This window comes from Aquarana catesbeiana, linkage group LG13, assembly GCF_042186555.1.
Source record: "Aquarana catesbeiana isolate 2022-GZ linkage group LG13, ASM4218655v1, whole genome shotgun sequence".
Classification (NCBI taxonomy): Eukaryota; Metazoa; Chordata; class Amphibia; order Anura; family Ranidae; genus Aquarana; species Aquarana catesbeiana.
The window spans coordinates 143,637,707-143,655,206 of NC_133336.1; the positions used below are offsets into that span (position 1 = coordinate 143,637,707).

The following is a 17,500-nucleotide window of genomic DNA, read 5'->3' on the forward strand; positions in this document are numbered from 1 at the left end:
TTAACAAAAATCACAATGGTAAAATACTGTAAGTATAATAGGACTAATTTTGTATTTGTGTGTTACATGCACACACATACACATCACATACCAATGAACACACATACTAATGAGCAGCAGTTGCATTAACTATATATGTATAGCTTGCCAACGAGCAATACATGTATACACTTGGTATATAATGTCAATTAACAGTAAACGCTTATACTTGGTATATCGTGCCAAAGAGCAGTAAATACATAAAGCTTGTATATCATGCCAGTAAATGCATAAACCAAGTTGTATATAATGCAAATTAGAAATAAATGCATACACTTTACATATCCGGACAATGGGTATCAAATGCATACAAAAATACAATATTAAGCCCTGTGCTCAAGCTCCCATTTCTCTTGGGGGGCAACAATGCCCCGATACATATTAAAAAAAAAAAAAAAAAAAAAACAAAGGCAAGAGTTACCTGCGCACTATCACAAATCCCTCTGCCTATTTAAATAACTGAATGTTTTTTATCGCTCCAGTAGCCAGTAAAGTGTAAGCTCACCTGCCATGTCAAAACCTCTTAGGTGAGTTGGTGTTAGTGTAGTGATACTAAACCTCCAGATATTTTAATGTGCATAGAGATTTGTGATAGTGTGCAATTAACCTTTTCCTTTTGGTTTTTATCAGATATATACTGTATATACCCCTGCCAATGGGCATCAAATGCACAAACATGAAATATTCCTGACAATGCACACGAAACACAAAAACATGAAATATTCCTGACAGTGGGCATCAAAAGCTTAAACATGAAATATTCCTGAAAATGCACACAAAATGCACAAACATGAAATATTCCTGACAATGGGCATCAAATGCACAAACATGAAATATTCCTGACAATGGGCATCAAATGCATAAACATGAAATATTCCTGACAATGGGCATCAAATGCATAAACATGAAATATTCCTGACAAAGGGCATCAAACGCATAAACATGAAACATGATGTCACGCCGCCAACACAAACGCCTGGCCTGAACCTGTCCCTGATTGAACATGCGCCGCGTGGGTGAGTTTTCCAGCGGCGGCGCCTATTTATTGAATTTAGTGCTTTGCTCTCTTCAGCTGAAAGATGGTGATACCAACAAACTTTTAAAAAAAAAAAAAAAAAAAAAAAGCGCTTTAATTGGGGGGCAAGTCCAGTCAAGTGGCCCATTGAAGAACCGAATCAGCTCACCATCCATGCCCACCTGGTTTTATAAACGGATATTGATGTTATAAAGCAAGAGAAATATAATTCAATGTTTTAACATAATTTAATGTTAATAGCAACAAAGGAGGTTTAACAAAAATAATGAATTAATTAATTAATGAATGAATGACTTGTATAGCGCTACGAATGCGAACTGAATCGCCTCAAGGAGCTGAATCCGTCCTGAGTTGACCTGCATTAGAAGAGGTGGGTCTTGAGTTTTTTTCTGAAGGCCCGATGGTTTTCTTCCATGCGGATGTTAGTGGGTAGAGTGTTCCATAGCCATGGTCCTTGGACTGCGAATCGTCGTTCTCCTTTTGATTTGTACTGGAACTTGGGAATGAGAAGGAGTTTTTGGTTGGTAGAGCGTAGGCTGTGATTGGGTGTGTAGTGTTTCATTTTCTCGCATAGGTATCGAGGGGCATTTCCTTGTGTGCATTTGTGGGTGAGGCAGAGGGTCTTGAAAGTGATCCTATCCTTCACGGTTATCATACACAGTCTATATATAATCAATCAAGTAATATGTAATATGTACTACGCACTGGCACTTTGGTGATCTAGCTCCCTAAGTGATATATTATATATCTGTGCTCTCCAGATCCCGGTCCATACAGATGCCTTTCCCTAACCGATTTGGGTTTTTATTGGTTCACTGATCGGACCTTTTTTAATAATTTTTAATAGTAATCTTTTTAATAATTATTCTTTCAACAATAATTTTTTAATAACTTTACTGTTTTAAATATGTGGTCAATTAGTTGGCCTTTCAAACGTTTCAATTAAATGCAAAATGTTTTAATGTATCTCGGATCCAGATCTGCTTGTGTGTTGCTGTGCTCCACGATCAGACACACAGCACACTGATTATGTCATTCTGCCGATGCAGCCGTATTCCCCCTTTGCTGACAGTGGTTATCGGTGTCAGCGCTGATTGGCTAAGTCCACTACAGCCGTTGGAGATGGGCACCCGCCCCAGTGTGTTCCATTGGCTAACCTGTGACACTGCCGCGCCCACCCACCTCCGGCAATATGGCCGCTATAGTACTCCCTCGAGACTTCGAGAAAATGGCTGCCCATTATAGCTTATGGGAGAGCTATTTAAAGATACTCACAGTGGATTCCTACATCCCCTGATGAAGTCACGTGAGTCGTGACGTCACGCATAGGGACGGGACAGGCACTCTATGTGGATTAGCATTACGAGCTCGTCGGATCTCCACCCAGTACCATTGTTTTTATTGTGAGTATTTCTGATTTGCTTTAATAAAATCCTACTTTTTGCCAAACGATATCACACCATTGTGGGATCTTCTTTTGATGTTTCTTTATCTTGGTGACCCTGGGATACTACTTGGAGAGACGTATATCCCCAGAGGAGACAGGCCAGGATAGGACCTAACTATTGTCGCTCCCACTATTGGTTGTTGCTGTGGTTCCGCTAATAAAGGGCTGCCATGCCCAAAAATTGGCCAATGCGAATACCCCATTACCTTCAGGTAAGGGGCCACTGCCCACCACTGCGTGCTGTGTTGCATGAAGAAAGAACACACATCACAATCATTATCAGTCACTTTAATCGGTTCCAAGTGGATCACTGTTTATACACATTTTTTGGACTTCTCATTAGCTTTTAGTGGATCACTTTTCATGCACGTTGATCTGTGGACTTTTATATATATAATTTTTTTGAACATCACACGGTTCCAGTCAAACTGTCACTTTTATTGTGTTTATGAGCACTACTCACTTTTTACTTACGCTTGTTTGCTGTATGCCTGGCTGCACTGGGTATACTTAATATTTTTAGCCAGGTACTGTTATTTTATCTATTTATGATCATTTGCACTAGGGTGTTTATCACATGTTGGTTCACCACGGATCTTAGTAACACGTTAGAACCACTTTTTAGACTGTGATACACTTACATTGTTATTTTATTTGGCTCTTTCACATATCCACATATATGATTAAGGATTAGCACAGCACCACACTTTTACCTATTTATCTCACATATAGGGGCAGGTTGTACCCCATTCGGTGTAGGTGGCTTTTCCCAGTTTTTTACTCCCTCCTTTCCCTGTATATGGTAGCGCAGGAATATTTTCTATCTGTCGAATCTGGTATTTAGGTAGACCTATGTAGAGGTAGTTTGCGTAGTCGAGCCGGGAGTTGATGATTGTTCCAACTACTACTGCTTTCTCCTTTTCTAGAATGAAGGGGATGAGTCTACGTAGCAGGCGGAGGAGATGGTGAGATCTGCTGACTACCGATCCTATTTGTGCATCCATCATCATCGCTGAGTCGAAGATGACTCCGAGAGTTTTAGCTTTGGTGCTTGGGCAGATGGTCTGTCCAAGGATGGTGGGTGGTGTCCATGGGAGCTTCGTTTTTGTATTTTGGTTTGCGTGGAGGAGAAGAAGGTCTGTTTTGGATCCATTGAGTTTGAGGGAACTCGCGGTCATCCAGTCATCAAATCGATGGGAGGAATTTTTCTAGTCCTCGATATTGGTCTTTTTGTCTGGTGATGCGAAAGTAGAGTTGAGTGTCATCCGCGTATGAGTGGAAGCATAAGTTCGATTTCCTGATGATTTTGAGGAGTGGGCGGAGGTAAATGTTAAAGAGCACGGGTGACAAGGGTGATCCTTGAGGGACTCCATAAGAAATTGCGCGAGGTACAGAGGTGAAGGCTCCTAGTTTCACAGTCTGCAAGTGATTTTCTAAGAAGGATGCGAACCATGGTAAATCTGTATCTGTGACTCCTGCTAATTCTGTGAGGCGGGTGAGTAGAGTATTGTGGTCCACTGTATCAAATGTGCTGAGGTCCAACAGTACTAGGAGACATGATTCTCCATCATCTGCTGCTTCAAGGGCGTCTTCCCATATTTTGAGAAGTGCTGTTTCTGTGCCATCTTCGAGATGGTGTTCAGGCTTGTTACCGGTCTGCGATGGTTAGGGTCTTTGGGGTCGAGGTTGGGCTTCTTTAGGAGGGGTTTGACTATGCCTTGCTTGAGGGTGGTCGGAACAATTCCTTCTTTGAAGGACTGATTTATGAGGTGTGTTATAATAGGCGCCAAGATGTTGGAGCATTCTTTGAGGAGTTTTGTGGTGATGATGTCATTTGGTGATGTGCTGTCTCGGAGGCTTCTGATGATGTTTTTGGTGGTGTCTGTGGAGATCGGGATCAATGAGAAATTCAGTGATTGTGTGATGTTCTTATTAAACAATCACACACCAAACGGTATGACAGCAGCGCTATTAATATCCTTTAAAATAAATGAAGTAAATTAACGACAGTCTAATATTTTAACGACAGTCAAAATTTGACTGTCGTTAAAATATTAGACTGTTGTTAATTTACGTCATTTATTTTAAAGGATATCAATAGCGCTGCTGTCACACTGTTTGGTGTGTGATTGTTTAATAGTTGCATTGTTCTTACCTTGAGTAAGGATTTTCAGCAGCTGCTGCTTATTACAGTTCTGTTCAATATAGAGCTGTAATTAGATGTGGATCATTATTATTATTATTATTATGAATTTTACTTCTATATGTTATTTATTGGTTATTTATTTTTAATATACAGTCTAGTTAACACTTTTCATAAAGGCATTCATCGATTTACCCGCACCTATAAGCGCTTAGTGGTTATAGTTAGTGACGCCTTGGGGGATATACTATCACTATTTCCATTCATCTATTGTGCGGTGTTCGTATCGATTTCATCTTCTTTCTTTAGTTGACTGAGGTTGGTTGTTTTTTTCTGTTGAACTATTTTCTGGATGTTGTCGATTTTGTTGATGAAGAAATCCGATAACTCATTGCAGAATTCTTGAGTTTGGGGGCTCTAGGCAGGTAGGGTTCATAGTCTGAGCAACTAGTTTGAAAAGTTCACGAGGGTGGTTTAAGGCTTTTGAGATGGTGTTTGAGAAATGTTCTTTTTTGCATTGAAGATTGCTTTCTGATATTTCTTGATGAGTGCTATGTAGTTTGTGTGGTTTTCCTTTGTAGAGTTTCTTCTCCAGGCTACGTTCTTGCTTCAGTAGAGTGAGAGTGCCATTAAACCATCCAGAATTTTTTTTTTTTTGTGGATCGGTGCTCTACGTTTCGGAGCGACTGAGTCTGCTGTTTGTAGTATTGCCATTGCCTTGTTTAAAGAGTTTAGTGTTTGTTCCGTTTAGTGGTTTACATTTAGCATTGCTATTTTGTTTGATAGTTTTTTTTTTTTGAAGAGTTCCAAGTGTAATTTCTTCTGAGATCTTGTCCAGTGTGTTGTTATTGGGTGTTTCGTGGTGGTCCGTCCATGGAAGCGGTGCATTGTCGAGTATAATGTCCATATTTTGTTTGAAGATGAGGTCCAGAATGTGCCCTGAACCATGCGTGGGAGCATTTATCAGTTGCTGAAGACCTAGTTCCTCTAGTTGGTTTATGCAGGCGGTGGCGATGGGGTCTTCGGTGGAGTTTGCCCAGAGGTTGAAATCCCTGAGAACCAGAAAGTTTCTGGTTTTCAAGGTGTTTATCGAAATGAATTCGGTGAAGGGTATAAGGAGATTTGTCTTCTGTCCTGGTGGTCTGTAACATAGCAGTATGTGGATGGTGTCTTGGGGTGTTGTTTGAAGATGTAGAGTAAGCGTCTCCATGAATGGGACTGAGCTCTGTAGCGTTGGTTTGATGAGCGCAAGGTGGGATTTGAAGATCACTGCAAGGCCTCCTCCTTTTTTTCCTATTCTATGCTCAGTTTGGATTCTGTAGTTCTCTGGCACCAGTTCTGTTAGGATGGAGTTGCAATTGAGTGTTAGTCAGGTTTCTGTGATGAAGAGGCAATCTATTTTGTTTTCAGTGATGAGGTCGTGGACTTCCTGTCTGTGCTTGACTGCAGATCTGGTGTTGATCAGGGCGCATGCTAGGTGTTGTAGTTTACTTGGTGTCTTCCTGTGTTTAGTGGTTGATTGTAGATTGATCCTTAGTAGTTGTTCTTTTCATAGTATTCTTTGAATGGAGGTTGGTAAAGTAGAGGTGGAATTTCTTAGCCTGTGGAGGATGTCCGCCGAGTATTTGAAGATGCACATGGTGCAAAAAAAATTGTTGTTGATGGGCTGAGTACGCTGCTGCTGCTACTGATGTAGCAATGATGAAGTTGCTGATAGGATGATGGTCCTGAGAGATGCTGCTAATACTGGTGGTGGTGATGCTGATGGTGTAGATGATGGTCCAAGTTGTGCTGGTTGTAGTGAAGGAGAATACCCTGCTGACCTAGCCGCCCTCCCGTTGATCCAGAGGAAGGCGAAAAACCCCTAGCTGAATAGCCAATTGCTACAGCAGAGGAAAAAAAATCCTTCCTGACCTCCCCCGAAAAGGCGATCAGTTGCCCCTGGATCAACTGCTAATGGTGGTCCCCAAAGTACTTACCAGACCAGAGGTGGCCCAGAGATGAGGGAGGGGAAGATTAGAGGGGGAGCGAGGTGGGAGATTACCAGGAATGGTGGTGGGGGCGCTAGGGGGACCTAGGCCACTACTTACCAGTGCTGCACGCGTCACCTGGGTGGATCAAGATGGTTGGCGGGGCTGACCTGATGTTCGGTACCCCCTGGTGCCGCTTCGCTGAGGTCTGGTAACAGTGGGTGAGGTGCTCCTGGGTAGGAAGGGGGAAACGCTGGTCCGCTGAAACATAATGTGGGAGAACAGTGGAGGTTGGCCGGCGCAAGGCTGGGGCTAGGCCGCAGCCGCGGCCTGTCCCTCGGATCTAGCAGGCTAGATGAGGAGACCGGATGGTGGCTGCGGAGGATGCTGGGGGGTCCGGGTCCTGGTTCAATTGTATTGGGGGGTCCGAGGATGAGTATTGTATGGCCGGTGGTGTGCTGTGGCGGTGTCTGGGTGGACCAAGATGGCCGCCGGGCTAGGCCTGAGCTGCGGGCTGTTGGGTGCTCGGTGGCTCACCGGTATGACTAGGCCCGGTCCGTTGATGGTGGTGTTGGGTCCAGGTAGAGGGGGTGCGCGGGGCTGCTGACCGAGGATGAAGGAGAAGAGCAGCGTTTGAACCGACCCGGGCTAGGCCGGAGCCGCGGTCTGTTCTATGAGGCTGGCAGGCTTGGAGTGCGGCATCCAGATGGCATCTGTGGATGGCACGAAGGAGAGCTGGGGGCCGAGATGCGTCGGGTCTGCATCAGTGCCCATCAATGCAGCCTTACCGGTGCCCATCTATGCAGCCTCACCGGTGCCCATCTATGCAGCCTCACCGGTGCCCATCTATGCAGCCTCACCGGTGCCCATCTATGCAGCCTAACCGGTGCCCATCTATGCAGCCTCACCAGTGCCCTTCAATGCAGCCTCACCAGTGCCCTTCAATGCAGCCTCACCAGTGCCCTTCAATGCAGCCTCACCAGTGCCCTTCAATGCAGCCTCACCAGTGCCCATCAATTTAGCCTCACCGTTACCCATCAATGTAGCCTCACCAGTGCATGGTGGAAAGGGGGGGCAAGCACAGAGCAGGGATCTCCCACTTACCCGGCGGCCACTGTCATATGAAGTACCACCTCCTGGATGGACTCATGTGATAGACTGCACACAGTGACTGTGCCATGTAAGCGGGGAGATTTTTGTAATCCGGTGGTGCTGGGGACTTCTGGTCACCCTAGGCTAGTGGCCAGCAGGACCCACAGGTCCATGGCCAGCTCCCAGCAGGACCCACAGCCTGTGGGTCCTGCTGGGAGCTGGCTGTGGACCTGTGGGTCCTGCTGGGAGCTGGCTGTGGACCTGTGGGTCCTGCTGGGAGCTGGCTGTGGACCTGTGGGTCCTGCTGGGAGCTGGCTGTGGACCTGTGGGTCCTGCTGGTCACTGACTTGTGGGTCCTGCTGGGAGCTGATGCGACCATGGCATGTGGGTCCTGCTGGGAGCCGAAGCGACCATGGCAAGTGGGTCCTGCTGGGAGCCGACGCGACCATGGCATATGGGTCCTGCTGGCCTGTAGGCCATGGGCAACTCCCAGCAGGATTCACATGCTTTGGGCAAGGTAAATGACGTGTATGGGGGAAGAGAATGATCGATGGGATGATTGATCATGTCACATGTGTCAGGGTCTCTCACTCACCCCAGCTTGCTTGGCAGCTGCCAGCTCAGAGCTCAGCAGGACAGGTCCTTTCTTCCTCCTTCTCCTCCTTGCACGGCTTTCTCCATCCTGGGGGGTGGGTGATGTTCCTCCGTTCTGGGGTCAAGCTCAACTTAGTCCACAGTTACTGTACTGTCTACTCTGCAGCTACCAACCGGCAGCGGCGTGCCAAAAGATTCGACCGCGGCGGCGAGGGGAGTTGTAGCACGAACGCGAAGGCTGGCTGCACTGCTCTCCAGACTGACTCCACCCACAGGGAGCAGGGAGCTTGAGCAACCGGACTACAACTCCCACAAACAACATCGGCAGCTGTCACGTGACGTCACCTCCTGGGCTAGCCCCGTCTTATTACTCGAGGCTCAGAGAGAGAGACTGTCTATCAGGAGAAAAGTGAGCCATTGAGGCGGACACAAGGATAGCCGCAGCGCCAGCCAGCGGACATTATTCGTGTTACACTTGAGGTGCACATGGGGGGTACACAGTAAAATTGGGGGGGATCGTGGCCCCCTCAGGCCCCACACTAGTGACGCTAATGGGTGAGGGGGAGACCGACTGTGAGAATTTAACCCCTACAGTTTTGGTGTCACTTAATTGGGATAGGTAGAGGCCACCTTTTTGGTTGCCCGCTTATAACGGACTGAAAGTGGGTTAAGAGTTAAAAAGAGGACCGGATGGCAGCTGCTTTTACTGCATATGTCCTCTCCAGTTGCTCAGTAGAACTGGATGGAAGGCTGCCTAGATGCATACTGTTATTGACGGTTGCTTCAGAAGAGTTAGACGGCAAACTGTGTAGGTGCATATTGTTCGTGCTGGTTGCTTCAGACGCGCCGTCCAAAAGGCAGAAGCATCAGGATATCCAGAGCTGTAGCACTCGTGGAGAATATATAGCCTAGGCAAAGGTAAAGGTAACAGGATCCAAGACTCCCTCTCACCCCCTTGACGAATATATTTGTATATAGAGTGCTTATTATGCTTTCAAATAGTAATTGTTAAGTAGATGTATTAATGTGTCTCTAAGGGGGCCCCGGAAGGATTTGCCACCTTAGTGACCAGGCAATTTTTTGCGATACAGCCCTGCGTCGCTTTAACTGACAATTGTGCGGTCGTGCGATGCTGTACCCAAACAAAATTGATGTCTTTTTGTCCCACAAATAGAGCTTTCTTTTGGTGGTATTTGATCACCTCTGCGGTTTTTATTGTTTTCACTATAAACAAAAAAAGACTGACAATTTTGAAAAAAAAACAAATACTCTCCACATATTTTTAGTAAAAAAATCCCAATAAGTGTATATTGATTGATTTGCGCAAAAGTTATAGCGTCTACAAAAAAAGGGATATATTTATGGCATTTTTATTATTTTTTTTTACTACTTATGGTGGTGATCTGCAATTTTTAGCGGGACTGCGACATTGCGGCAGGCAGATCGGACACTATTTTGGGACCAGTGACATTTTACAGTGATCAGAGCTAAAAATAGCCACTGATTACTGTATAAATTTCACTGGCAGGGAAGGGGTTAACACTAGAGGGCGATCAAGGGGTTAAGTGTGTCCTAGGGAGGTATTGCTAACTGTGGGGGCAGTGTACTGACAGGGAGTAGATAGTCATTGCTGTTCCTAATCACTAGGAACAGCAGATCTCTCTCCTCTCCCTGACAGAAGGGGATCTGTCTGTTTACATTGACAGATCCCCCGTTCTATCTCTGAGGAACGATCGCGGGTGCCCGGCGGACATCGCGGTCCAGTAGATTTGCCCAGGAGAGCCAACCTGCCACCATATAACAATGGCGGCTGGTTGGCTAGAGGTTAATGACCGCCTTAAGGGTGAAGGCATGGTGATGGCCTCAAAGAGTCAGAACAGGGGTATTTTTGAGTGTGCAACTTTAAGCTGTAGAAAACAGGAAGGGGGGGGGGGGGGTTAAAATACCCAGGAGAACGAAACAGATGGACTTTGTAGGCACCAATCATAAAAATCAATGTAAACTTTTATTTATACACAAATTTAAAAAGAATCACATAAACGTAAACATTTTTTAAAAAACGCAGTACATTGTGGAAATTGGTATTATATGTCACTACATAAATGTATGAGAACGGATTGGGGAATAGCCCCTATACCAGAGGGAGGGATAAACCCCTTCCGTTCCCATTAAATAACCTCAAACTGATATAGCTCGGTATGGCTCTACATGTTTCGCAAATTTCAATGCTTCTTCAGGAGCTTGTTTGGGTTACCTGTAATGGGAAATAATAGAGAAGGACATACACCAAAAAAACAAACATACAGTAGCATATTAATATTATTTTTGCATAAAGACTTTTCCTTGTCAAAAGAAGTTTATTGAGTATACAATGTTATAAAGATACATAAAGCAAGTTTACAAGGATCTATAAAGTAAGCTCATTGTTTTACAGTAGGGTTTATATAGGTAAATATCATGAAATTTCAAATATTAAACATTGGGTTCACGTAAACCTAAATTAAAGATATATATCATTTCCTTAGTTACTTTTGTAGGTATTTAAATGATTTATACCTACTATACATATTGTTTACAAGTAGAGTGTATATAGGTCAAATAAATTCTGATAATGAGCTTTAATCGTAAGGTGGAGAAAAGGAAAGAGAAAGAAGAAAAAGGGTTGAAAGGTAGAGGTATGGTCCACAAGGTTGTCCCGCTCGTCAGTTTATTATTCTTTTTAGTTCTCTTTGAAGCCTTAGAATGGGTGTCTCTGTAAGTCATTTAATCTGTTACCATGGCAACAGGACAGAGTCATTGAAGTTTGACAGGAACTGTTGTTTTATCCAAGGATGCCAAAGTTTTTCAAATTTTGGAATTTGATTTTGATCGATGGCTACCATCTTAGCATGGGACATTGTATTATTCATTCTGTGAATTGTTTCTGCTAGTACCAATGTAGGAGATTTCCATGCCTTGGCGCATAAAGACTTTTCAATAGTGCGTCTCAATCAGAACCACTGAGTACCGTGAGGAAGCGATCCCAAAGGCCCAAGATTCAACACGCATATGGTGACCTGTGATAACATGCGGGGACGTGTCTGGGAAAGAGATATATATCACCAGTAGACTCAAGGGGGGTAGTGAGCTAGAGAATCCCAACTGTCCAAAAAAGGGGGGGTAATAATAACCAATGTACATCTGTGGTAAAACCGGAACATTCATATGTAAAAGAGAGCATAAGGCACAACTAGATGGGGGGTGGGGGTCAGGGAGGGAAAGAAAGAGAGAGAGGCAAGGAAAGGGGGGGGGAGGAAGGAAAAAGGGGGGGGGGGGAAGGGGGGAAGGGAGAGAGAAGGAGAAACCAAAAAGGGGGAATAGACAGAGGAACTGGGATAGAGCAAGTAATGTACCAGCCAGAGTAAATGGATCCGTCTTCAGATCAGGTAGAGGTTATGGATAATTGAAAAGCCATGCATTCAGAGACAAAGCCTCCAATGACCAAGGTGCATAAGGGAATCCAGAGACTGTAATCTGAAGATGTAGATAATATCTAATTAGCCAATATTGAGACCAGCTCCTTATAGTGTGCCGTTATACCAATAAATCAAATGGCATAAACAGATCCTCATATACATGCTAAGTACAGGTATGCCTATAGGGTTAAATAATTGCACATGAAGGACTGCTCCTACCTTGTAGGGTAATACAAGTGAGCAGGTCTTGTAAACAGCATAAATCAGCTACTTGCTTGTAAACCTGGCACAAAATAGATCTTGACTAACATGGCTGCAATAGAGCTCTGATCCTATCCCAGCAAGGAGCTATCTAATAAGCTCCCAGGACCACCATCTATATTAGGGAGTGAGAGAAACATCAGGTTTCATCTAGTTGCACAACCAGAGCATTTAGTTTAGATTTGTATAAATCCAGCATACTCTGAGGCTCCATTCACACTAGCGCGTTTTTTGATGCATTTTGCATTTTGCAGAAATGCACGGGAATTTTTTAACATGGGTTCCTATGGAACATGTTCACATCAATGCTTTTTTGTTTCTCTGCATTTTTGGAAAGGGTCAGGGACTTTTTTTCATGCAAAATGCAGCGTTTTGCATGTAATAGAATTCAATGGACAAGCATCAAAAACGCAAGTGCACTGTTTTTGCAGCGTTTTTGCAGCGTTTTTGATGCGTTTTTGATGCGTTTTTGCCGTTTTTTTTTTTTTTTTAATTTCTGTTTATTTTTTTTTTTTAGACTGTAAAAAAAAACTGTAAAAAAAAAAAACGCAAAACGCAAATCGCGGCAAAATCACGGCAAAAACACCGCAAAAACGCTGCTCAAAAACGTGGCAAGCATGAAAAAAAAACCTCCAAAAACGCCCAAAAGCAACATGCATAGGTGTGAATCGAGCCTAACCAGACAGCTTGTTTTGTTCAGCAGGTGACACCCAGGCATCAGAGCATCATGGAGGGTAGTGGCGTGGTATAAGGCTGTTACTGACAGCCTTAAATACACGTCCCAATCAGGTGTGTAAGACATGCATCACCTGATTCGGCCGAACAGGAGCTGCGCACGCACTCACATCCCATCGCACATGCTCAGTGGTCAGACAGGCCTCTGTCATGGAAAACGATGTGAGGAGGGAGAGCAGTCCTATAGGTAATAGATCTATGAGCTCCCCCTAGTGGTTCCTCCTAGATACAGCGTGTAAAGTGCTGTAAAGGCTGGGACCAACAGATGGAAAGTCTGGAGATATCAACGCACACAGCATGGAGTGTGCATTGTAAATCCAGGGGGAGAGGGGTAGATCTACACCGAACGCCGCAGACACCATCCCCCAAAGAGCAAGGGGAGGGCAGAATGCGGCTTACCGGCCGCACATGTGATCCAGACACCAGCAAGTTGATAGGGACCGGGGTCAGCTCACCTCAGTACTTGTAACTGGCCTGAGACGCAAGGCCAGTCTACATGATTAAAATGTTCGTTACCATGAAGGGAATGACTCCATTCATGGTGATACAACTTACAAATGCATACTAATAGTTAATGCTGATAGAAGAAATACAATACGCATATACATTTTGCAAATAACAGTGTGATTACAAGTTTGCGATTTCCTGCGATTAAACAATACTTAAACTCGGTAAGACCACTAATATCCCTACACAACACTAGCAAGGGGTATAGTAGACTGTGTTTAGCTGCAGAAGTGCCCGTGATGGGCGGAGCAGTGGACAGGAGGATCTCCTGTCCTGAAGAGGGAGGGGCCAGTGAATTGATAGTGCAAATTTCTAGGGACTATAGACTATGGTAAACTGCGTGTTACCTAATTGCTATAAATCATTCGGCCTTAGTTGGTTGTCATATAGGTCAACCTTAAATTTTTATCCAAGAAAGGATTTATAGGATTGTACTTTGTTAATGCCTGGCCACCGTGTGGCATTCAGGCGTTCAATCCACTTGGCCTCTTGTTGGAGTATCCTCCTGTCCCAATCACCCCCCCTTGGGTCTTGAGGAATTACTGCTAGGACAATAAAAGTCGCAACAGAGGTGTCGAATCTGTGGCATAAATCGAGATGTCTACTAATGGGACTAAGCATTTTCCCATTTGTTGAGTAATATACGTGGTCACGTATCCTTTGCCATAAGTGGCGGATGGTCTTACCCACATAGAATATCCCACATCTACACGTCATCAAGTATATTACACCTTGGGTGTTACAGTCTGCCCGAAAACGTGGACAGAATGTCTCACCATTGGGCAATTGGAATTTGTGGCCTGTGGATACCCAGGGGCAAAAAGAGCAGTGTCCGCAAGTGTATATACCCATTCTATTGGTCGTTTGAGCCTGTGAGGATGCAAAATGGCTCCTAGTCAGCTTATCACGCAAGGATGGTGCTTTTTTAAAAACGATCTCAGGGTGGTCACTGATATATTTCTTTAGGATGGGGTCCTCAGATAAAATATGCCAGTGTTGCTGTAGTATATTGCGTAATTGGTACTGTTGGTGCGAGTATTGTGTGATGAATTTCATCGTTGAATGTTCCTCCCCCCTGGGTTCCTTGGAGAAAAGGAGTGCATTTCTAGATTGGTCACAGGCTTTATTAAAGGCTTTGCGGAGTAGGGACTTGGAGTATCCCCGTTTAAGGAGACGTTCCCTCAGTAAGTCCGCATGGTGTTTGAAATCATTATCAGTAGTACAATTCCTCCTAAGGCGGATGTACTGTGCATAGGGGATACTTCGTACCAGGGTGGACGGGTGGGCGCTAGAGGCATGAAGTATCGTATTCCCTGCCGTCTCTTTGCGGTAAAGTGTAGTGGCCAGACTTAGATTGGCGTCCTTGTAGATCGTTAGATCTAAAAACGAAATTTTGTGTAAGTCGCTATTGTAAGTGAACTTTAAATTAAACGTATTGCTATTTAGATGATCTACAAAAGAAGCCAGTGTTTGTTGGGACCCGGTCCATATGATGAAAATGTCATCGATGTATCTTAGCCATACCAACACCTCATTGGTGTGGCTGCTAAGTTGCTCGTTTGAGAAGACATAGCGTTCCCACCCCCCCAGGTACAGATTGGCGTAGGCGGGGGCACAACATGTGCCCATAGCCACGCCCTGTACCTGGAGGTAGTGGGAGCCATTGAATAGAAAGCAATTGTGTGTCAGTATAAAGAGAAGTAGTCTCAACACGAAATCATTAAAGGGCCATAAATGATGGTCTTCCTCCATGAGGAACGAGCGGACCATCCCGACACCCTGCTCGTGAGGGATGCTGGAGTACAAAGCCTCCACATCCAAAGTCACGAGCAGGGCATCGGGAGGGACCGTCACCCCTTCAATCTGTTTAAGGAGGTCTAGGGTGTCCCGCACATATGAAGGTAGTCGCCGGACATGGGGAGTCAGAAAGAAATCAACAAACCTGCTTGCATTTTCTGTCAATGAGCCTATTGCCGACACTATGGGGCGACCAGGGGGGCCTTTCAGGTTCTTATGGACCTTTGGTAACGCATAGAATGTAGCCATGCGAGGAAATTTGTTATCCAAAAAGTTGTAGGTGTCCTGGTCTATCAAACCCATATAGTATGCCTCCCCTATAAGGGATTTATATTCGTTAGCAAACCGGTGACTGACACTCGCAGAAATTTTGCGATACCATGTTTTATTGTTTAAAATATTGAGGCACATTTTGATATATTGTTGTTCCGTCATCAGTACAATATTGCCCCCTTTGTCTGACTGTTTAATAATCAGGTCAGGGCAATTACGTAGTTTTTCTAGGGATTGTAGTTGGTCAGGCATTAACAAAGTACAATCCTATAAATCCTTTCTTGGATAAAAATTTAAGGTTGACCTATATGACAACCAACTAAGGCCGAATGATTTATAGCAATTAGGTAACACGCAGTTTACCATAGTCTATAGTCCCTAGAAATATGCACTGTCTCTTCAGGACAGGAGACAGGAGATCCTCCTGTCCACTGCTCCGCCCATCACGGGCACTTCTGCAGCTAAACACAGTCTACCATACCCCTTGCTAGTGTTGTGTATGGATATTAGTGGTCTTACCGAGTTTAAGTATTGTTTAATCGCAGGAAATCGCAAACTTGTAATCACACTGTTATTTGCAAAATGTATATGCGTATTGTATTTCTTCTATCAGCATTAACTATTAGTATGCATTTGTAAGTTGTATCACCATGAATGGAGTCATTCCCTTCATGGTAACGAACATTTTAATCATGTAGACTGGCCTTGCGTCTCAGGCCAGTTACAAGTACTGAGGTGAGCTGACCCCGGTCCCTATCAACTTGCTGGTGTCTGGATCACATGTGCGGCTGGCAAGCCACATTCTGCCCTCCCCTTGCTCTTTGGGGGATGGTGTCTGCGGCGTTCGGTGTAGATCTACCCCTCTCCCCCTGGATTTACAATGCACACTCCATGATGTGTGCGTTGATATCTCCAGACTTTCCATCTGTTGGTCCCAGTCTTTACAGCGCTTTACACGCTGTATCTAGGAGGAACCACTAGGGGGAGCTCATAGATCTATTACCTATAGGACTGCTCTCCCTCCTCACATCGTTTTCCATGACAGAGGCCTGTCTGACCACTGAGCATGTGCGATGGGATGTGAGTGCGTGCGCAGCTCCTGTTTTGGCCGAATCAGGTGATGCATGTCTTACACACCTGATTGGGACGTGTATTTAAGGCTGTCAGTAACAGCCTTATACCACGCCACTACCCTCCATGATGCTCTGATGCCTGGGTGTCACCTGCTGAACAAAACAAGCTGTCTGGTAAGAGTATGCTGGATTTATACAAATCTAAACTAAATGCTCTGTAGCTGTACTCTGGTTGTGCAACTAGATGAAACCTGATGTTTCTCTCACTCCCTAATATAGATGGCGGTCCTGGGAGCTTATTAGATAGCTCCTTGCTGGGATAGGATCAGAGCTCTATTGCAGCCATGTTAGTCAAGGCCAGGTTTACAAGCAAGTAGCTGATTTATGCTGTTTACAAGACCTGCTCACCTGTATTACCCTACAAGGTAGGAGCAGTCCTTCATGTGCAATTATTTAACCCTATAGGCATACCTGTACTTAGCATGTATATGAGGATCTGTTTATGCCATTTGATTTATTGGTATAACGGCACACTATAAGGAGCTGGTCTCAATATTGGCTAATTAGATATTATCTACATCTTCAGATTACAGTCTCTGGATTCCCTTATGCACCTTGGTCATTGGAGGCTTTGTCTCTGAATGCATGGCTTTTCAATTATCCATAACCTCTACCTGATCTGAAGACGGATCCATTTACTCTGGCTGGTACATTACTTGCTATATCCCAGTTCCTCTGTCTATTCCCCCTTTTTGGTTTCTCCTTCTCTCCCCCTTCCCCCCCTTCCCTCCCCCCCTTTCCTTGCCTCTCTCTCTCTCTCTTTCTTTCCCTCCCTGACCCCCACCCCCCATCTAGTTGTGCCTTATGCTCTCTTTTACATATGAATGTTCCGGTTTTACCACAGATGTACATTGGTTATTATTACCCCCCCCTTTTTTTGGACAGTTGGGATTCTCTAGCTCACTACCCCCCTTGAGTCTACTGGTGATATAAATCTCTTTCCCAGACACGTCCCCGCATGTTATCACAGGTCACCATATGCGTGTTGAATGTTGGGCCTTTGGGATCGCTTCCTCAC

The 17,500-nt window shown here is 44.7% G+C and overlaps 1 long non-coding RNA gene across 1 annotated transcript; it reads left to right on the top strand.

Moving 5' to 3' along the window:
- Positions 1–16,449: 16,449 nt before the first annotated feature.
- LOC141116344 (uncharacterized) lies at positions 16,450–17,161 on the top strand. Its single transcript, XR_012237023.1, has 3 exons — positions 16,450–16,596; positions 16,702–16,847; positions 17,009–17,161. It is a non-coding gene; the product is annotated as an uncharacterized lncRNA (long non-coding RNA).
- Positions 17,162–17,500: the final 339 nt, after the last annotated feature.